At 46.2% G+C, this 22,459-nt stretch overlaps 1 long non-coding RNA gene across 5 annotated transcripts; it reads left to right on the top strand.

Annotated features, from left to right (window-relative positions):
• Positions 1–13,528: 13,528 nt before the first annotated feature.
• LOC103645895 (uncharacterized) lies at positions 13,529–22,378 on the top strand. 5 transcript variants are annotated; one of them, XR_004856100.1, is made up of 16 exons: positions 14,312–14,841; positions 15,542–15,624; positions 17,265–17,478; positions 17,593–17,979; positions 18,102–18,170; positions 18,325–18,426; positions 18,658–18,720; positions 19,070–19,120; positions 19,498–19,610; positions 20,088–20,152; positions 20,281–20,319; positions 20,504–20,646; positions 20,763–20,819; positions 21,560–21,614; positions 21,699–21,773; positions 22,290–22,378. It is a non-coding gene; the product is annotated as an uncharacterized lncRNA (long non-coding RNA). The 5 variants fall into 5 exon arrangements; XR_004856097.1 differs by adding an exon at positions 13,529–13,985 and having other exon boundaries at positions 14,234–14,841; positions 19,498–20,319; XR_004856099.1 differs by having other exon boundaries at positions 14,304–14,841; positions 17,593–17,721; positions 17,854–17,979; positions 19,498–20,319.
• Positions 22,379–22,459: the final 81 nt, after the last annotated feature.

Below are 22,459 nucleotides of genomic sequence, written 5' to 3'. Positions count from 1 at the left end.
CAGCCGCACAAAGCACATAGACATCCGGCATCACTTTTTGAGAGACCACCAGCAAAAGGGAGATATCGAAGTGTTTCATGTTAGCACCGAGCACCAGCTAGCCGATATCTTCACCAAGCCTCTAGATGAGAAGACCTTTTGCAGGCTGCGTAGTGAGCTAAATGTCTTAGATTCGCGGAACTTGGATTGAATTGTAGCATACATGTGTTTATGCCCTTGATCATGTTCATTCTGCATTTTGTTGCTTATTGTGGTGCTCAAGTTGTACAAACACTCCCTGGACCTCACAAGTCCTTGTGTCAGTGATGCACATATTTAGGGGGAGTTGTGTTACAACTTGAACCTTTGAGACTAACCATATGCTTGAGTTTGCTTGATTTAGTCTCGAAGGAGAATTGAAAGGAAAAGGTGGACTTGGACCATGAAAGACTTCCACTGCACTCCGATGAGAGGGTAACTTATTCCAAGTCCATCTCATGAACTCTTATTGCCATTTGCTCTTAATTGAAGATTTTGGTGAGGCAATGGGGTTAAAGGGCCAAGATTGATCCCGTTTTGGTGCTTGATGCCAAAGGGGGAGAAAATAAAGGCCAAAGCAATAAATGGATCAGCTATCACTTGAGAAATGTTGAAATGTTGAAAATAGTAAAATAGAGCCTTTTGGTTTGTCAAAACTCTTTCATTGTCTCTTTTGTCAAAAGTTGGCTTCTTGTTGGGAGAAGCAGTGATTACGGGAAAAAGGGGGAGTTTTTGAAATCTTTGACCAATCTCTTTTGGAATGACTCTCTTTATGCTTCAACATGTGTGTTTGACTTAGAGATAGAGATTTGAGTTTGATTTGCAAAAACAAACCAAGTGGTGGCAAAGGATGATCCATATATACCAAAATTGAATCAAAATGAATTTGAGTTTTATTTGAAGTGATTTTGCACTTGTTCTAGTTGCTTTATGTTGTGTTGGCATAAATCACCAAAAAGTGGGAGATTGAAAGGGAAATGTGCCCTTGGGCCATTTCTAAGTATTTTGGTGATTGAGTGCAAACACAAGTGCTTAAATGTGAATCTATGCCCATGAATGAACAAAGTGCAAATCACAAGTAAAGGTATGTTTCTAAGCCCTAGTACATTGGTTTTGAGTACTAACATACTTGTCTAAGTGTTAGAAACAGAAAGGAGTAGAAAAGAAAAGAGGTGCAAAAAGCTTGGCTGTGTACAGCCAAGACTCAGTTCGGTCTGGAGCACCGGACTGTCCGGTGGTGCACCGGACAGTGTCCGGTGCGCCAGACTGACTCGACGTGAAGAGGCCGCTCTCGGGAATTCGCCGACGGCGTACGGCTAAAATTCACCGGACTGTCCGGTGTGCACCGGACTGTCCGGTGAGCCAACGGTCGGCCGGGCCAACGGTCGGCCGCGCGATCTGCGCGAGACACGTGGCCGAGCCAACGGTCGGAAGGGGGCACCGGACTGTCCGGTGTGCACCGGACTGTCCGGTGTGCACCGGACATGTCCGGTGCGCCAACGGCTCCCAGATCTGCAACGGTCGGCAGCGCTGTTTAAGGAAAGAAATCGGGCACCGGACTGTCCGGTGCACCCGACGACAGAAGGCAAAGATGGCCTTCCAGATTTGCTCTCAACGGCTCCTAGCTGCCTTGGGGCTATAAAAGGGACCCCTAGGCGCATGGAGGAAATATACAAGCAACCTTAGAGCATTCTTGATCATCCACACTCAGTCTTTGCGCATTCGTTTGTCATTCTCAGTGATTCGAGCTCCGTTCTAGTGTGAACTTTGAGATAGTCTCTTGAGCTCGTTTCTTGGCCGTGTGTGTGCGCATTTTGCTGTGGATTTGTGTGTGTTGCTTCTCTCCCTTACTCCGTGCTTCTTTGTGAACTTCAAGTGTAAGGGTGAGAGACTCCAAGTTGTGGAGATTCCTCGCAAACGCGAAAAGAAAAGAAAAGCATAACACTGTGGTATTCAAGTTGATCATTGGATCACTTGAGAGGAGTTGAGTGCAACTCTCGTCCGTTGGGACGCCACAACGTGGAGTAGGCAAGTTTTGTACTTGGCCGAACCACGGGATAAATCACTGTGTCTTCTCTGTGTTGAACTCTTTGTGGTTATCGTATTGTGCAAGATCTTCGCTCTAGCCACTTGGCATTAACTGTGCTAACACTTAATCAAAGTTTTGTGGCTTAAGTTTTTAAGTTTCACAGGATCACCTATTCACCCCCCCCCCTCTAGGTGCTCTCAGCTGGCCCAGGGCAGAAGAAGCCAAACCGCCGCGCGCGGTGCGCGCAACTGCCCAGCGGTTACAAGCATTCCTCCACTTTTGCCCAGACCAGCGGGTGAAACGGCGGACCGCCATGCAGGCGGCATGCAACCGCACCAAGTGAGCGCGCCCTTTCGACTCCAACGCATCCAGCATGGGGGCCCAGGCCCACACGTCATGCAACCGGCGCGTCGGTTGCTACGTGCAAGAAACTGCACCGCCACTCGCGCCACTCGCGCGCCTCCTCGACTGCGGAACCAGTACCGCGACTCGAGGCAACCCTGTGTATGACCCAACAGTGCCAGCCAGACACATCGGTCACGGGTCAGTCAGCCGCGGGAAAAGGCGCGACGGTCGATACGGCCAAAAATGGGCCAGCAGTAATGGCGGTGGCAGGCGAACGGAAGCAACGGTCAAGTCGTCAGCCAAGCTAACGTCCACTCCTGGGACAGCGAGAGAACCCTCTCTCACGGTGTAAAGACGGCGCGCCCGTGTTCCGTTCCTCCAACGGCTCGCGCACGTGCAACGGCTGCCCCGCGAACCACTCGTCCTGTCGCATTAACTCTGCGGCAGGACAGGCGGCACCTTTGGCAGGAGAAGCGGGCGACACTTCGCCTCCGCCATAATGACCGCGTCAAAAAGGTGCGCCACGTCATTCGATTTCGTATCCTTTTCCTTTTCCTCTTTCTCTCTCTTGCAACAGGGACCGGGAAAGGGGATACCCTGAAAGGGATCCTTCTCCACGAAGGAAACGGGCCCCGAGCCCCCCTACTGATCAGAGGTTCGAAGTCTGGCCCCTCGGAGGGGTTCAACAGCCGCCTCAGAGCGCTCGGGCTCCTCGCCCGCTACTGGTGAGAGGTTCGAAGGCCAGCCCCTCGGAAGGGTTCAACGGCCGCCTCAGGCCACTCGGGCTCTGTGCCCACTACTGATCAGGGGTTCGTAGGCTGGCCCTCGAAGGGTTCACAGCCGCCTCAGACGCAGAGCGAGGGATGACCCGGGGTACGTTTGATACACAACCAAGGCTCGGGCTACGCTCCCGAGGTACCCTAGGACATTTCCGAGACCAGCGGGAACGATCTTGTAATGGAATCCAATCAGAGGGAGGCATCGAGCCTTCGGACCCCGTCAAAAGGGGACCGGGTCTGGCAAATCCCCCGCAGGTACTTTTGGAGCGCGCCTCCGGGCCTCTAGCCGACCCCTAACAAATGGGGCATGGGCGTCCACTCGGATTACCCGTTAGCAGCTCACTGGAGACACCATGTTCGGCGCCCTCCAAGGGCAACATGGCGCTTCTCGCCCCCTCCTCCTTGCGGAAAGGCGACGCAGGGGCGTATGTAAAAAAGTCGAGTCTGTCCTTGACCGTCCTCTCGCTCTGTGTGGAGGCTCGGGGGCTGCTCTCGCAAACCCGGCTCCGGCCAAACCGTTGACAGCGTCAACATACCAGCCCGAGAACTTGGGACCCGACCGTGCACCCGGGCTACGGCCAGCTCGCATGAGGGAACAACCAGACCGGCCGAAGCATCGCGAAACGCATTAAGACCTCGAAGGAGTCAAACCACTCCTCCGAGGCCTCGGGGGCTACACCCGGCGGGTGCGCTCGCGCGCACCCACCGGAACGAAACGCAACCGAGAAAGGTCGGTCCCCTTGCAAAAAAGTGCGACAAAAGCCTCCAAGCGAGTATTAACACTCCCTTCGAGGCTCGGGGGCTACTATCGAGGACCATAATTAGGGGTACCCCCAAGACTCCTAATCTTAGCTGGTAACCCCCATCTGCACAAAGCTGCAAAGGCCTGATGGGTGCGATTAAGTCAAGGCTCGGTCCACTCAAGGGACACGATCTCGCCTCGCCCGAGCCCAGCCTCGGGCAAGGGCAGCCGACCCCGGAGGATTTACTTCTCGCCCGAGGACCCCCTCCAGCAAAGGACACACCTTTGGTTCGCCCGAGGCCCAGTCTTCGCCAAGAAGCAACCTTGGCCAAGTCGCCACGCCGACCGACCGTTTTGCAGAAGCATTTAATGCAAAGGTGGACTGACACCTTATCCTGACGCGCGCCCTTCAGTTGACAGAGCCGAAGTGACCGCAGTCACTTCGCCGCTCCACTGACCGGCGTGACAAGAGGACAGCGCGCCTGCGCCACTCCGACTGCTGTGCCACTCGACAGAGTGAGGCTGACAGCAGCCAAGTCCTGCCTCGAGCGCCATAGGAAACTCCGCATCGCCCGACCCAGGGCTCGGACTCGGGCTCGGCCCCGGAAGACGACGAACTCCGCATCGCTCGACCCAGGGCTCGGACTCGGACTCGGCCCTGGAAGACGACGAACTCCGCTTCGCCCGACCCAGGGCTCGGACTCGGGCTCGGCCCCGGAAGACGACGAACTCCGCCTCGCCCGACCCAGGGCTCGGACTCGAGCCCTGTAGACGACGAACTCCGCCTCGCCCGACCCAGGGCTTGGACTCGGGCTCGGCCCCGGAAGACGACGAACTCCGCCTCGCCCGACCCCAGGGCTCGGACTCGGGCTCAGCCCCGGAAGACGACGAACTCCGCCTCGCCCGACCCCAGGGCTCGGACTCAGCCCTGGCCTCAGCCGACGGTCTCCGCCTCGCCCGACCCAGGGGCTCGGACTCGACCTCGGCCTCGGAAGACAAACTCGACCTCGACCTCGGAGGAGCCTCCGCCTCGCCCAACCCAGGGCTCGGACCAACCACATCACAGGAGGCGCCATCATTACCCTACCCCAAGCAAACTCAGGCTACGGGGAACAAGACCGGCGTCCCATCTGGCTTGCCCCGATAAACAAGTAATGATGGCGCCCCGCATGCTCCATGACGACGACGGCTCTCAGCCCCCTTACGGAAGCAAGGAGACGTCAGCAAGGACTCGACAGCCCCGACAGCTGTCCTTTCGTCAGGCTCCAGCGCTCCTCCGACGGCCACGACACCACACGAACCGGGTGCTAAAACCTCTCTGGCTGCCACGACGGCATGTACTTAGGGCACTAGCTCTTCTCCGCTAGACACGTTAGCACACTGCTACACCTCCCATTGTACACCTGGATCCTCTCCTTACGCCTATAAAAGGAAGGTCCAGGGCCCTCTTACAGAGGGTGGGCCACGCGGGGAAGGACGGGACGGCGCTCGCGTAAGCCTCTCGCTCCCTCCCGCGTGGACGCTTGTAACCCCCTACTGCAAGCGCACCCGACCTGAGCGCGGGACAAACACGAAGGCCGCGGGTTTCCCCTTTTATGCCTGTCTCCCTCCGGCTTCTTCCCCCTTCGCGCTCCGTCTCGCGCCGACCCATCTGGGCTGGGGCACGCGGCGACAATTTACTCGTCGGTCCAGGGACCCCCCCCCCCGGGGTCGAAACGCCGACAGGTGCTAACCTCCAGAATGTCATCGGTTCATTTTAGAATTCCTCAGCTGCGGTCCCAGACCCACTGTGGGGTGATTTTGATGTTGCTGTGAATGTCATGCTGGGGGTGATGTTTGTGAAGGGAATAATTGCACAATGGTTCGTAGTCCCATGAGTCGTAGTCTTCTGTTACTTTGCCCACGGCTCGGTTGTTTTGATGATCTATATGGGTTCTGGGGCCCCTGACCATGCCTAGTTTCGAGCCCTCTTTGGGTCTAGGGGCGCTATCTGTGCAACTTTTGTCCATTCGCCATACTCGTGCAGGGCAAGCCCTTGCTCGATGCAGAGGTCTGTCTAGGGGACTTGTCACATAGTTTTTTGTTTTACTTCCCCCGTGCATCCCCTTTGCAAGAATGGGGGAGGTGAGCCATACCACAATTTCATCGGTGGACTAGCTATGGTGCTCAGTTAGCTACAAACGGGTAATTCGAGTGAGGCTCTGGTTCCTTTCACATGATCCAGGTGCGGGATCCGCTGCGGAACGTCCTCATACTTTCGGGCTTGATAGCTTGCTGCCTCTATTCACGATAAACCATGAGTCGGACTCTCCTAGGACTCAAACATGAGCTAGTGAATGCCCTCAACGTTTCTGTACGTCAGGGTCCTAGCCTCTAGTGTACCCGTCTCCGGTTGCCCCTCACTCAATTTTTGCTGGAGGGGCCGCGTCGCCGCGAGACCTCAATGGGCCGACCTTTGAACTCCAGAATTCATGGTTGTCTTGCCATGAGTTTTTTGCTCTTTGGTCTGTGCTAAAAGGAATTTGAACGGGTTCGGGTCCTTATCGAAAAGTGATCCCCTGACGTTCGTGAATCGGTTCGTGTCTTTACCTGAAAGTGATCCCTAACATTTGTCGAGTTCCTTAGGCCAGGGCATTCTCGAGGGGTGGCTTGGTCGGTTCTTGCTCCCTTCGGATTTCTCGAGACCCTGCATGAGTCGGGCAGACAACAAAGAGAAAAGAGCGGTATCAGCGTGGTCGTATTTGCTCAGAAAGGTATAAATGTCACGCATACTTGAAGGACAAAAAATTGTTAGCGAGAGAGGCTAGTTATTATGTGCTCCAGTACTACACTACGCACGACTCCATGCTCAAAATCAGAAGGATTACGCCACCAGGGGCAACACTCTAGCGAGTAGAATATAAGTTTCTATTGTAACATCCCACCCTTGAGCTATAAACGGGCAGGTTCCCTTCCCTTCTTCACACAAGCACAGCTATAGTAACACGCTCCACAGCGATACTATGATTAGCACTACATTGGACTGGAGCGAAAGCCTGAACCAGTATAAACCCCATGGCTCAAAACCATAGCTCGAGTCCTAGTGATTCATCATTTATAGTGAGTCCACGCTAGCATCCCCACTGAACACAAATTTTATTTTCCCACGGTTTCCAAAACCATGACACATACAGACTCTATTATTTATGATCCATATATACATAGAAAGATAGTTTGATAAGCTGAGTAGTGGGTTTGGTTTAACGTTAAAATTTGTCCTAGATCGACAACGTGTAGAATTTCCTACAGTATGGAAACACTCAAACACCATGTTTGGTCTGTTGGGTCATGTATCGTATTAGTGCCTATTAGAGGGTGCATCTCGGGGGTGACGCTCAAGAATCTATAATTAGTCGATATCACTCTCGTTAGGATCCAGGTTTTATTGCCTTCCTGAAACATACATTGTCTGTTGCACTTGTATCACCAACCAGGGTCTCTGTTCTTGATCTTGTTCGTTTGTGTCGACTAATCGTTTCGAATAAAGACTTGAACATCTTATCAAACTTGTATATTCCTTGCATACTTTTAGTTTTAGAATGTGTTTATCTCGTTCTTACTTATGTTCTCAATTTACTTGCATAAAAAGTCTCCCTGTCGAGATGAAACCCCTCGTGCGTAGTTGATAACCAATACAGCAGTGGTGTAACGGTTGTGGGAGGGGGTCAAATTAAACTTTATTTGAAGCATAGATCATGAACATAAAGTTCTTAGCTAGTCGGTTGCCCGTGCGTTGCGACGACTTACAACAATACCATGTAAACTATCCACCAAAAGATTTCAAGATTTTTTATTGATTGTCTCCGCTCTCCGTATAATATTTTTTTGATTTGGCTAACTGATGTTATTATTTACTCCATTCAATATGCCTTGGTACAACATGGCCAATGAAGTGAACGATTAGAAGAGAGTTCACAACGACTGACTGAACAAACAGAGATTATAAAATTACATAATTCCACCATACAGAGACCAAATAAGAGAGTTTGTGGGAGCAAGTTTCTAAAATAAGTCACATGAACTCAAACTTATAAAAAAGATAGATCAAAATATGGAGTGATTGCTAAAGTCAGGCATCAATAAAAACTGGATGCGCTCCATATAAATTATGCTACTTCGTAGCAATTACTAACGTTTAAAACCAACAAATAACCTTTTATTTTACTGTTAGTGTGACAAATCATTGTTGTTCCATCCAATTTAGTAACCTTAAACATCATGGAGTCCATTGCGCCAATGTGGTCTCAGAAACGATATAATGCTTGCAAGAGCCAAGAACGTCGTGTCGTGCTTGGGTTGTAGCCTCGGCCCGTAGTGCTGGTCTGGCCCAACACGATTATATATTTTTTATTTTACAAAAAAATGTATATACATATATATAATTTATATTTCAATATTAAAAAATATCTGAGCATTATGTTCTAATGGTTAGACAACTTTATCTAGTATCTCCCGCCCTTCTTCCATCAGGGCATGGGTTCGAACCCCACTTCCTCCACTGTTTTTTAACATTTTACGCTGATTTAATCAAATGGGCGGACGGGCTAAAGGGCTGGCCTGGCACAGTCAGCAAGCCGGTATGACGTGCCCAGAGTTGTGGCCCACGGGGCGTCTGGCCTGTGCCGGGCCACCGTTTGGCTATCTATAGGCGTGCAGCGGGTTAATTTAAAATAGTTGTGATGATTTATTTGTAAAAAGATGACGCGCGACAACCGTTGAAACTCATGCTTTAAGTATAGTATAGATTAATCAAAGGTATTGTACTTAACAGAAGATCGGACCTTCCTCACCTTTGTTGAAAATGAGAGCAACATTTTCGGGTTTGAAATTGTTTCGTAAGAGCAACTCCTACATATCACTTAAAACACCCCGAAAAATATTTTTTGGCAAAACTTCACATTTTCTGCCCTCCAATAGTCTCTTCATTTTCCCCCCAAAACCATCTCATCCCAAATATGAGCTCCTCCTCCCCGTATTTTTTTCGCCTCGGCGATTCCTCCCCTATCGACCGTGCGCGCACGAAATCATAGTCCCGCGAAAAGTTGCCCGCGCATGGTTGTGTTGGAGCTGCACGTGGGTGCAGGAAGCGTCCATGTCGTCCGGCTTGAGTGGCGGAGGTGATACTAGTGGGGGAGGATTGAGTGGCGGTGGAGGAGGAGGCCGAGGCGGCGGCGAGTATTGGCAGTTGGATATGCAGCCTGCTGGATCTGCTCATCCGAATGAGCCGGCGAACTCCATAGGCGGCAGATTCCCCCAAATGCATGTGACTGGCAGCGATGAACTCGACCTCGACGGCGGGGGTACCTTGCGTGCAAGTGGAATAGCTTTCCGCCCGTGTGTGCCTGGACGGGCGAGAGTCGTCGCAGATCCGTTAGATTCATCCTTGTTCGGCGGCAGGGAGTTCTTTGACATAGGTACTAAAGCTAGAGGCGCCTCTACTGTGCGTGCTCTTGGAATCGACCTTTTGTGTGCTGATATGCCTAGCGTCCACTTTATCTGTGATGAGTTATTGATTCCTTTCACTACATATGTACTACTTTATTTTGTTTCCTGGTTAATGCTGCTATCTGAAAGGGGCCCAATATACTACATGTGCATGCAGAACATCTTCATCAGGATGTAGTACTGAACATCTTCATCATCAAACTTGAAGAAGAGTACTGCATTTCATGTTTGTGAATACTTCTAGGGGTGAATCATTAATATTTAACTGCATGAGATCATTGCTGGGGCATTAGATATGACAAAATAAATAATGGTACACAATGGTTGCAGGTGCTTTTGCTAATATATTAACTTCGATCCTTTTTAAGGCATCTTTGCGCTTACAGTTTAAGCATTATACTCACTTTTCTATATTATTTTGGGATGGGCGCACTTTATATGAATCAAAATGAGACTCTACATAGAGTAAAGATACCCTAAACCCGAATACCCGACGGGTCTTACCCGATATAAAGACGGGTACGGGATGATTTTTCTACCCGCGGGTATGTTAATGGGTAAAAACCAGGGGCGGATCCACAATGTGGGCAAAGTGGGCTATGGCCCCACCTCAATTTTTGAAACTATTTATACCTACCTTTTGTATATACTATAAAATAAAAAATATAAGGTATATGAGACTAAATTAGATAAACATCGGGTCCACCACATCATACCATCGACTAACCCACAAGATCTAGCTCATCATCTTAGGTCACGACCTATATCGACTAAAACACAGAATGAGAAATGCATCAACCACACGTTTGTAGCATCCAACCCCCGCTTAGCGCTCGTCCTAGCGTTGTGCCCGCTGCCCAATCGGCATCCAACAGTCAGTTCATCATCGTTGGCCGCCCACCCAACCGTCATCGTCAGCTGTCAGGACACCGTCGCTAGCTTGCTGCTCGCCTGCCATTGCCGCCAGCCTATCGTCTAGCCGATAGCCCGTCATGACCAGCCTGCCTCCACTCGGCCACAGCCCCCCACTAGAGTGCAAGCTGCCACAACCACAAAATTGATGGTTTAATAGTGTTTTCGATGTTTTTTCTATATAGTTTTGTTCTTTTACTTACATTGATGCTTACCTAATACTTTTTTCTTCTAATTGTAGATTGAATTTTCTATCGATGATTTGGTGTCGCTAAAAGGATTTTCGATATCCACATTATTCTATAATAGTCATGATATTACAACTTAATTTCATAATATTACCATGAAACCACTTATAGTTTAGCATTTTTTCTTGTGATTTCTCCATTACGGATTGGCCCCACCTGGACTTTCGTCCTGCGTCCGCCACTGGTAAAAACCTCTACCCGTTGGGTAGACGGGTACGGGTACGGGTTGGAACTACCCATACCCGTCTACCCATGGGTAAAATATACCCGCATCAATACCACTATAACCATCTAATAGAGCCCATCTTAGTTAAAATAAAACCCTTCTCTAGCTATCATTTGTCTAGATACCAAGTTATGTAATCATATGATTTGTGATATGTGAAGTTGAAGTTATTTTTGTATGTTTATTTAATATTTTGAGTGATTGGTATATTGGAATTTAAGACTTTCCTAACGGGTACGGGCTACCCGACGGGTAAAAATATCCGCGCGGGTACGGGTATGGGTAAGATTTTATACCCGCGAGCATATATGGGTAACCCGATGGGTAGAATTTTTTTTTGGTGGGTACGGGTATGGAATGGTACTACCCGATGGATATATACCCGTTGTCATCCCTAACATAGAGTATATAAATCATTCTAGAGTATATAATTGCGCATACTCTAGAAGACAGACCTTTAGAATTTCTCCTCTTTACTAGTCAAACAACAAGGAGTCCCACTAGATTGCCCAGACACCAACCTCTTGAAATGAACCATGATTCTTATAAATCATTCACAGGTCTTCAGAGTATGAATTTTATGGCTCCAAAATATTGGTTGTTCAGATTTGTCTAAATTTTGTTGGTCCCAAAATGAATCTTGTATGACCATGTTGTTGCTCCCAAAAAGATGTCTGAATATATGCAACATATAAGCAGTGAGCACTGAACAGAATAATCATAAATTGATATTGCACGGTCAGCAGACCGACATGACGTGCCTGGTCCAGAGTTATGGCCCGCGGGCGTCTGACACGTCCCAGTCCGCCGTTTGGTCAACTATAGACGTACAACGGATTAATTTAAAATAGCTGTGAGGGGTTATTTGTAAAAAAATGACGCGAGACGATCATTAAAATTGATGCTTTAAGTATAGTATAGATTTGAAGCCTGGATCATGAACGTCAAGTTCTTAATTAATCGAAGGTATATGTTAGGTTCCTTCTTCACCTTTGTTCAAGATGAGAGCAACATTTTCGGGTTTGAAATCTCTACTACTTATTAAGTAAGCAATAGTAGTCTGCCTCTGACGTGTTCTGCCGTTCTGCCATCTACGTGTTCTGCCATCTACGTGCGCCCCCAGGGCCAGCAAAAATTTACACGTACTCACGAGTTGAATCTAGATAGTTCAGCCACTAAACACATAACAACAGAGTTCTTATTGTTGCGTCCGAGCCAACGCTTATAAGCCGCTCTATGTCTCCTTTACTAGCCAGTATGGTACTAATTTTTTTTTGCAAGACACAACACCACAGCAGTACCGGCGCTCTGGGCTGAAATTTTGGTGCGGCCCATACGTTTGGGGCGGCCCATACTCCACCGCAGCAGTCTTCTTCCGCACGACGTCGCGCCCAACCGCTCGGTCAGCTCGTGGAGAGCCCGGAGGAGAGCTCCACTACGCAATTCGCTACCTTGGCTTCGACATCGGCGACGTGCAGAGCCCGGAGGACATCGTCGCCGCGGAACGGCTCGTTTTTTCCCGGTGTCGGCGCCTTCGGCTCCGCCATGGACGTCCTCAACAGGACGGGCATGGCCGACGCACTCCGTGAGTACATCCAAAGGGACCGCCCCTTCCTAGGCATCTGCCTCGGTCTCCATTCTCTCCACTCGCTCCCCACACCTCTCTCTCGCCTCCATTCTCTCCACTCGCTCCCCAGTCCCCACTCCTCTCTCTCGCCCTCTTCCTCCTCGAGATCTTGCCCCACCTTCCGCATGAGTCTTGTGTGTTTAGCACGCGTCATCGCCGGTATCGGAGAAGTTGCCGTCGTCGCAGCAGTCCTTGGGAGAAGAAACTGACGCCTGCACCGCCCTGGATCCACGTTCTTCTTCCCTGTCCAGCCGGCGGTTGTGGCGCCCCCTGGCTCCTCTCTTCTTCCCCGTCCAGCCAATGGTAACGCCCCCCTTCGCGTCTCAATGCATGCGCAGGGATGGCTCGGTCCGTGCTCCACCGTGTTGCGTCGGCGGCGCCGCCAGATCCCCTCGCTGTGGCCAACACGATGTGGTCCGTGCTCGTGTTTGTCCCGGTAGCGGGAGGTGGAGTTCAATCCTGCATTGGGCCCCAGCCCCGTCCCCCTCCCTCGGCGCCCAGATCCCACACCCTACCTTGGCATTCGTAAGTTCTAGCGCGCGCTTCTCAGAGAGCTCGCGGAATTGGCGCATGAAGCGCCCGTGCTCCCCACTGATGGCCTCCCAGACGACTTTGACTGGAGGGACCACATCGTCGTCGGGCCCATCAAGAACTAGGTCGTTTTCTGCCAAATCTGGTGACCATGGATCCAAAGATCGGAGTCGTTCCTTTCACATCGATCTATTTGCTCTTTTCTCCTGAAATTCTTTTCTAGGGCTGCTGTTTAGGGTTCGTGTGGATCCTGCTGGTCGTTCAGCGCGTTGGGAGTGCTGGAGGGTGCGCACTACCTCACAACTGGCAAGTTGGAGGTGCTTTCGGAGCAGGAGTTCGTCAACTGCGACCACGAGGTGAAGTGTCCTTTCCTTTCCCTCCCTCCCTCATGTGTGTAGCTTTCCGTGTGTTGATTCAAGATTTGCATCTCAAGTAGGGTCAGTGCACAAAACGTTTGTGTTGGCTTATAGCTGCTTAGCAATAGTTTTGAATTAGCTGATCGAGTTTGACCTTGGAAGCTATGTGATCTGTTGTGCTGACCGATTCTATTTTAACTTGCTTCGTTCACTTCAGGTTCACAAAATGATTTAGTAGCCAAAGAAATTATCCGATTTAGACCATCTCAGTTACCTTGAGAAACTTAGTTGAGCTCTTTGACAAAATCACAATTTTGTTTGAGCAAATCTCAGTACTTATATAGTCATGTTTCAATTATGTTGCTTCTTTTTATTGTCTAATAGTGTGCCATAGTAACTGCATCTAATAATTTCTTCTGCAACAAATGATTTAGTTACACTTTTGTGCCATGCCTGCATATTTTTAAACAGCATATACTGGGATAATCTTTAAGCATAACCACCTTTACCTTCAATTCATTAATGGCGTGTTCTCTTTCATCTGATATCCTGATGAGTGTACATCTTCATCTGATCTCCCGATGCTGCTACATTAGTTTTTTGTTGTGGATTTAGATATCTGGTGTCTCTAATTAGGAGCTGTTGGATATCATCCAATAATCTTGCACAGCGAGATCGAAGCTATTTAGTAAGCTGTCTATTTTTTTTCTTATTTCTCTATGTTCTTTCGTACTGTTATTAACTGTGGTGTGGGCTCATTGATTATATTCTTAGTTGGGTGATGAGCAGAATCAGTTTGAGTCAATTGGTTTAGATGAGTGTCATGACCATCTCATTAATCTTCAGAAACTTAGTTGGGCTCTTTGACAAAATCTCGATTGCATACTTTTGTTCTTTTTCAGTTGTTTATTACTTACTAAAATCTTTCATTTGTAGGTAAACTGAAACTGTCGCTGCAACAATTCTTCTTGTGATCATTGCTCCTTGCCAATTCATCGATCTGAGGTATGGAATATTTCAACATGGGCCCTGATGCATAGTTATCCTCTGGCACTGCTATTCCTCTGGCACGCTCCACAACCTCCACTTCTCTCGGTTGAGGGCGCAATAATGGAGATAAATAGTGACCATGCTGCAGTTTATCGACGTCGCCCAGATCGACTCCATTGCCTCTCACCATCTCCAAAATTTGTGGCCGAGCGCTCGCCATCACCAGAGCTGCAGGGGTTCCTCGCCGCCTCAACCACCCACACCTTTCTCCATCGGCGCGACGGCTTCAGAGCCTTCTCCAAAATCTGTGGCAGAGCGCTCACCGATGCCAGAGCCACAATGCTTCCTTGCCGCCTCAAAATCGGTTTGGTTTTAGTTTCATTTCACGTCAAAGGTTGTCATGACATTTATTCATCGTTTGATAAATATGTTGAAGTTGAACATCTAGAGGATGATAACAAGTGTAACGAACCATCTTTTATGGTTCGTTAAGATAAAAGTCCAGAGCATGGACATGACACAAGGTGATGGTGATGCAGCTACGTCGATCATGAGTATGTCATCATGCTTATCTACTTCTTCGATCATGAGTATATTCTGCTATTTCTACACAAGTTGATGGTGATGTAGCTACAAAGCTTGTGAGGTTTTCAAATATTCTGAACTCTGATCTCAACAATTAAAAGAGCTAACGATTCTGCCAATATTCAGAGATCACAGTTCCATGGGAATTTTGTTAGACAAAAAATAAAGCCACATGTTCTCTCTCCATGATCTGATAGGTGGCACTTATTCTTCCAAAAACTGGTAGCTCTGCCTTTTAGATATATATGCCTAATCTTCAGTAGATCATTCCACACAGGAGAGCTTTTTTTATTATTCTGCTTAAGATGAGAAACAACTCGCTTCTTTAATTGTGTACAGTTTCCTATCAAATTCCCTTCCCATTTTCCATCACCACTTGCAAAGGAGACTAATATTCATTCTTCTCAAATCTTTGACCCATAAACCCCCTTTCTCTTTGGGTTTAGTAATCTTGATCCACTTGATTAAATGTTACCTTTTCTTTCAACCAACCAATTTTGCTGTGAAAAGGAAAAAAGAAAAAAAGGTTTGGTTAATTCTGTCATGCTCCTTGATATGGTTCTGTAACATATTTCTGCAATGCTCCTTTATTTAGTTCTTTACTTTTTTGTTAGGATATGAGGTGTAGCGATACAATATGTCTACTAACAGAGTTTGTGTTCTTGATAGTTCATTTAGGATTGAATGAAGTTACTGGTGTGACCTTGTCGAGACTGAAGTAAGGAGGGATAGAGCTAAAAACTCTCTTGACAGTAAGTTCTAGATACCTTAGTTTTGTGCTCATGAATCTTCTCTCTTGTGCTGCTACTCTATAAACCTTAGTTTTATGCTCATGAACCTTCTTTCTTAAGCTGCTACTCTATAATATAAGTGCCACCTATAGTAATGTCTTAGCCAAATACATTTATTATTTTCTTAGACAAAAAATAAAGCCACATGTTCTCTCTCCATGATCTGATAGGTGGCACTTATTCTTCCAAAAACTGGTAGCTCTGCCATTACCTAATACCTACTGCAGTAGCTCTGCCTTTTAGATATATATGCCTAATCTTCAGTAGATCATTCCACACAGGAGAGTTTTTTTATTATTCTGCTTAAGATGAGAAACAACTCGCTTCTTTAATTGTGTACAGTTTCCTGCCATATTCCCTTCCCATTTTCCATCACCACTTGCAAAGGAGACTAATATTCATTCTTCTCAAATCTTTGACCCCTAAACCCCCTTTCTCTTTGGGTTTATTAATCTTGATCCACTTGATTAAATGGTACTTTTTCATGCCTAAGTTTGAGGATTTTATTTAATAGTAACATCAACGTGCAATGCCAAGTTTTTAACCATGAAACTTGTTGGTTGTTGGTAGTAATTCATGTCTAAGTTCGTGCTCCTTTTATAAGGAATTCACCATTGATTTTTGCACAAGATTCGCCTGTTCATTTGGTTTGAATGTTTGTATCTCTACTACTAATTATGTGAGTATTGTAGGCGTCCACACCGGTGCACGTTCTGCCGTCCCGCTCACGTCCGCCGGCAGCCCTGCATCCCGCAGCCGCCCTACTTCCATCGCCCGCGCAGGCCCGCATCCCGCAGCCGCGCTCCGCCAACACTCACCTTCCATCCTCGCGCACCTTCCATCCTCGCGGATCCCGCGCTCCCCTCCATGATTCGCGTCTCCCCCGACCAGTCATCCATCGACGCTCGCGCCCGCCATCCTCGCCGCCGAGCCCACAATCCTCGCCCCCGAGGGACCGCGCCCCGCCATCCTCGTCGCCGAGCCCGCAACCCCCTCCATCTGCGCCCTTTAATCAGTCGCACGCCATGCCACCGATGTCGCCCGACCGCCCGATCCGCAGCGCCCCCACACCCGTCCGCCGCCAGATCCGGATCATCGCTGACCGAGGGAGCCATCAGGCGCTACTGGCTCGCGTTGGTCGACTTTGTGCAGGTCGCGCCTGTCCACCGCCGTCTTCAGGGTCTTCGCCTGCCTTTGCATGCATAGGCCGGACAGGGGCCTCCAAGATCTCCTCGGGCCAAGGAATCGTTCGACTCCGGCGACTTCCCTCCCACCCTTCCATCTTGGTGTTTCTACACGCACCGCACCGGATCTTTCTCCGACGGGATCCGCCTTAGATTCTGGTCGCACGCCAATCAATCAGCGAAGGCTATTGGAAGATCTGGGCGGTTGTCGTGGGGAAGGAACAAGGGAAGGATGGCGTAGATAGTTTTTATGCCTTCCACTGTATCTGCAGCAAAGTGAAGTATCAGAGGCTAATCCTTACTTTGATGCCGCACTGTATCTGCAACACTGTATTTGCAGCACAACTAAAGAGAACATAGTAGTCCCTGCCATTGAAACATTGCTAATGTCTATTTGCTGTTATAATGTCCAAACAGATCTTAGTGCCAACGTCTTCTGTGAAAGGAGGCAGCATATCAATTGGAGGTTCTCTTCAGCTTCTTGGTTTCTGCACCTTTGAGGCTTGTGTTGGCATATTGGCCGTCAATCATGAAGATGAGATCTCAGTACATTCCTGAGGAAGCGAGAAGCACAATCATGAACTTCTTCCGCATACCACTCAACTTATTTGTTTGTGTGGTGCTTTACATCGTAAGGAGCCATTCCCTCTCCCAACTACTATGTTCTCTTTAGTTGTGCTGGCAAGAATTATATAGAAATATCAGCACACAAGTAACGATTTGCTTGTGGACATGGTCTTTGCAGGTGAATGCATTCCCTATCACTGTCATGTTTGGGATGTGTTCTATCTTCCTCTTCATGGCAGCCATCTTGCTGCACATGCAAGGGAGGAACCTGCTTATAGATATGTTTCTTTACTATCACAATTATTTGGTAAAAAGACATTGTCTCCCACCCAACATACACATTCTACAACATATACTTGGATCTGTGGTTGGTACTTATGTATTGGTAAAGCTGGCTGATATAAATTCTTTTGTATTTTACCATTATGGTGCCATGTAGAAACCACTGGATTATAGGGAGAAAACTGTTATTGCTTGCCTCCTTACGGGATGACTCATGGTACAACGTCATTTGAATACATATGGTCGACAATGAAGTTTAGTATTGATTTCTGAATCATCAAAGGTATGCACTTACTTTTCCATAGAAGTTTTGTTGATATGCCGGTGATTTGGCAAGCAAGCTTATCCAGTATACCTAATTAACTATAAAATTTATCTCTGCCTTTTCGGCTCTATCCCTGTCAGGCTCGTGCAGTTGCCCAGCCTTGGTGCTCAACGTCAGAAAGAACTCACTTCTCGGTAGCGCGCTTGCCGGTAATGCCTACATCCATCCATTAGTCTCATAATCTGCATCGAACGATTCTAGAAAGCAAATAATAACGTTGATTGCTTTGCATCTTGCTTTGTCCTAAAAACTGTCCGCCAAGTTGCAGGTGCTCTCTCATAGGCCTTTGATTCTTATTCACAGATTTTTGACGGCCATAATGGCAAAGATGCTGCTCAATATGTCTGTGATAACTTGCCATGGGTCATCATGGAAGATGATGATTTATCTCTTGAGCTTAAAAAGGTATTAAAGTGGTCATTTGTGCAACATAATACTCACTCTGTTCTTTTTTATTTATGGCGATTTAGTTCAAAAATGAACTAGCGGACGACAAATATTTGAGAGCGGAGGTAGTAGTAAGTTTGTAGAGAAATTATCTCATCACATGGGACTTTCTGAAATGACGACACTTACATCAATGATTTTTGGAAGGTGTAACTTTGTTTATGGTGTTATCCACTCATTTCTTTGTAGGGTACTCCATGTGTGGAAGAGTTCACCCCAAAAAATTGTGAAATGTTATGCAACAATACGAAGGTACGATTTACTTTTGTTTACTGATCTTGAAAACAAAATTTTAAACACAATAATAACACAATGGTAGGACCTCCAGTTGGGAGGCTGCTGCTCAGGGTTCAAGCCCTGGCTTGCATGCAAAAGACCCCTTGCTGGCTGATTGGGTGTAACTGGCTGATTGGGTGTAGAATACATATAATTGGAAATGTTTTTGTGATGATTTGAGCTTTCTGTTTCATACCTCCGCACATTTCAGTAATGATCGTTTTGTTGTTTGAGAATTTAGTATAGCCACAAACTCTTTTGACAATTTTAGTTGGAGCTAAGGATGACCTCTGTATTAACTGCAGTCTTTTCTGAACTTGAGCAGCTTGATCTTGCTACTGTCGAGACCGATGTTGATGAGAAAGTCGAAGATAAGGTAAATGGAAATGCACACTGTTATGCTGCCATAGCTACTAACGATAGCTATACCATTTCTTTCCTGGTAGCACCATTTGATTGCCAACATTTTTGTGAAGCAATGTCTAACTTTTGTTGACAACACCGCTTTAGCGAAATGAATGCTTAATATGATTATCTTTTGACAGATCCATTGTTGGTATTTTCATATCTTGGGCTAATATCAGAAATCTGTACAAGATTATTTTTTGCATATTTGAGTATTTTAAACCTTTGTGTTGTTCTTACTATCTTGTCAGCTTCATGATGCGCGAGAGTAAATATGATGAGAGATTTATTTCTCTTTTTTACAGATTTGGGTTCTGATCTTTATTTTTTGTATACATGAACCTACAGGTATGTTCTTATGTGGATCAACTTCTTGCAGCTATGCGAGCCAAAGATTCTACCATGCACGTATGTCGCCGCCGCGAGGGTCATGTGCTAGCAGATATAAATCTATACAAAAGGTTTAACTCCCTAATGCTAGCTTTGTTTGAGCGATATCCCCCTAATGACGTAGTATATGCTATTTGGTTGTTATATTTGATTTTTGAACACACTGGTTTGGTGTATTGCAACGGTTTCACAAGATGTAGACAACGATGTCACTTGCTTCCTTTCTCATTACCACCAGAACAACCATGTAAATTCAGTTTGATTTTTTTCAAACATCCTGTGCAAAGGAACAATATAAAGCAATAACCTTTGTGTTCTCAGGTTGATGGGAGCAAAGTTTGTGAATTAAAACAGTGGCCCATCCTCTCCTTTGCAAGCTATCTAATTTATAGTTAGAATTTTGTTTGTTGGAGAGACCCAAGTGGTGTGCTTTACCCTTAGGTTCTTCCTCTTATTTTGCCAATTCTACTGAAGGAGTATTCTCCTACACAAATGTTTTACTATTTGTAGTACTTATTGATCATTGACATTTTTTGTTGTTGTGCCAGGTAATGCTATATGTGGATATGAAAGTCAATGGTGTACATTTGAAGGGATACAAAAATAATTTCATGTATTATCCAACATCTTGCTCTTGCATATAACTACACCTTTACATATTGTCCGTGCGGCAAACAAATATATTTTGTTGTTCATAACCTTTTCCTCTCTAGCTCCTAGCCTATAATAGTTTTCTTACAGGTGTACTTTTGGAGTCTTCCAAGTTGTGCTGGGAACTAGGTACTGTCATGACTTATTCCTCCCAAATCTTCTTTCCTTGGATACTTTGATGAATCGGTGATTGATAAGTTGTTGGTCTTAATTAATAACTGACAGTAAGATACAATATCAAGAAACAATACCTTTGTTTCTTGATTTTCGAATGATGGGTATTAAAGAACATTAACTTTGGGACCTTTTCCAGGCATACAGGAAAAGGAAGGAGCCTGATGTAGAGAAGCAAAAGGAACCAATTCTAGAGCATGTCACAGTGTTACTTGCCAGTCATTATCACCTAAAATTTACAACTCGCGATGTGTTTCTTCCCTTTGATTTATTTGTAAGCAGGTAAAGAATGAAACATGGACAAGGGAGCTGATGATTTATGCCATATGTTTCAGAAGATACCTACCTGCTAGGCTCCAGAGTTGGATGTAAATAACTTTTGAATGTTTTAAATGCAGGAAGCATCTTTGTTGAATACAACAAATCAAGCTTGTGGGCTTTATAATGAAGCTGAGGTAAGTTACCTCCGGACATCTATTGTGCCACACTTCATGGTTGAAATTTCTTATTTATCTATCTATAATGACAATTTTTTCCTTTTTTGTGCTTAGTGGACAGAAATGTTGCATATATATTATGCATTGATTTTTCGATTTTGTGAAGTCCACTGCATTTTCAAATAATGTATCATCTTCAAGAGTGGTGTTGGTTATTATGCTTTGAAAAATAAAGATGATCTTTACATGTTTTTAGTAGTTGTATATTGGTGAGTTATTTGGTTCATTCAAAGTACTTAGTCAAGCAGTTTGTGCTGCTCAAGCTATTCATGCAATTAAACCTCTCCATTTGGTAGACACTGAAATTTTCTCATTCGGTCATTCCTCGACTGGAAGTCTTTGTTCCACTAATTGTTTGGTTGGTTGAGAGAACTCTCTATTGGATCCAATCCATGTGCTGATTGTGAACTCAACAAGGCTACATAAAAATGTTTCTTAACAGTATAACACATTTATACATAAGTTATTGTGGTATTATATGTTTCCGTTGCAACGCACGGGCACTCACCTAAACATGTATTTATCTGCTTCCTATTAGAATGGGTGAATTCAGACCCCTAACTTATTTCACCCTGTTGGTATTTCCATTCATTTTTCTTTTGAAAGCATTACTCCTCAAGTGTTATTTGGTTGTTCATTCTGGTACTAGCTGTAAGCTTGATGAATTCTTGACACTTATCGATTTGGTTGGTATGCAGGTTTAGGAAAAGATACAATTTCTTATTTGATGAAGACTTTCCTGCTGAAAAATAAGTGAGCTCAGTGTTCATATTCAAATGCATTGATTAGAAGATGTTTCTATTCGACGAAAATAATTCTATCCACATTTTTTTGTAGAGACTCCAAAAAATGATTAAGAAATCTAAGGACCAAGATGCCATTGGAGAAATGAAGAGTCGTGTCACATGGATTGTACGTATACTTAACATGTTGGCTGTTACCATGAAAATTATCTTTTTTTCATAAAAGGTTGATGCTTATCTTGTGATAATCGGTGAGCTAAACTTCCTGAATTTTAATTTACTGATAGCATATTTGGTTAACTTTTTGTCCACTGGATATATGATAGTTGATTGAAGTATGTTGACTATGTTCACTTCAACTGTTCAGTCCCAGTAGGCAAAAAGGCAATGTTGGCCATACTGCATCACTAGAAACTAGAAAGAGTATCCATCATCGGTGAAACTCTTGGATATCTATGTTTATCCGTTAAAAGTATATTGTGGATATAATTATTTGTTATTGCATCACAAACTAGACAACAGTTGATTTTTTATCTGAATGGAGTTAAAGATGATGTTAGCTGTTACGCCTTGCCAGAAACAAGCTGACATCTATGAGAGAACTTTTAAAAGCTGACCTTTGTATGCTTCTGGGAGCAATATGATTGATTGGTTTAGTTGATTCCTGGAATGTAACTACCTACAGGATAAGCAGTTGAAGTCTCATCCTCCAAAGAACGTTGAATCGGAAATCTTGCGTGAGCATATCAAGAAAGAGAGGGAGGCAGCAAAGGCTGGAAAACGACCATACTATCTGAGGAAACGTGAGTTCCTCAATCCCAATACCTCCTTCCTCTCCTCACTGTCTGTCTATCT

Source organism: Zea mays, chromosome 2 (genome assembly GCF_902167145.1).
Source record: "Zea mays cultivar B73 chromosome 2, Zm-B73-REFERENCE-NAM-5.0, whole genome shotgun sequence".
NCBI classification, from domain to species: Eukaryota; Viridiplantae; Streptophyta; class Magnoliopsida; order Poales; family Poaceae; genus Zea; species Zea mays.
Note: the sequence above shows the minus strand (reverse complement) of the source record. Positions and strands in the feature narration are given on the sequence as shown.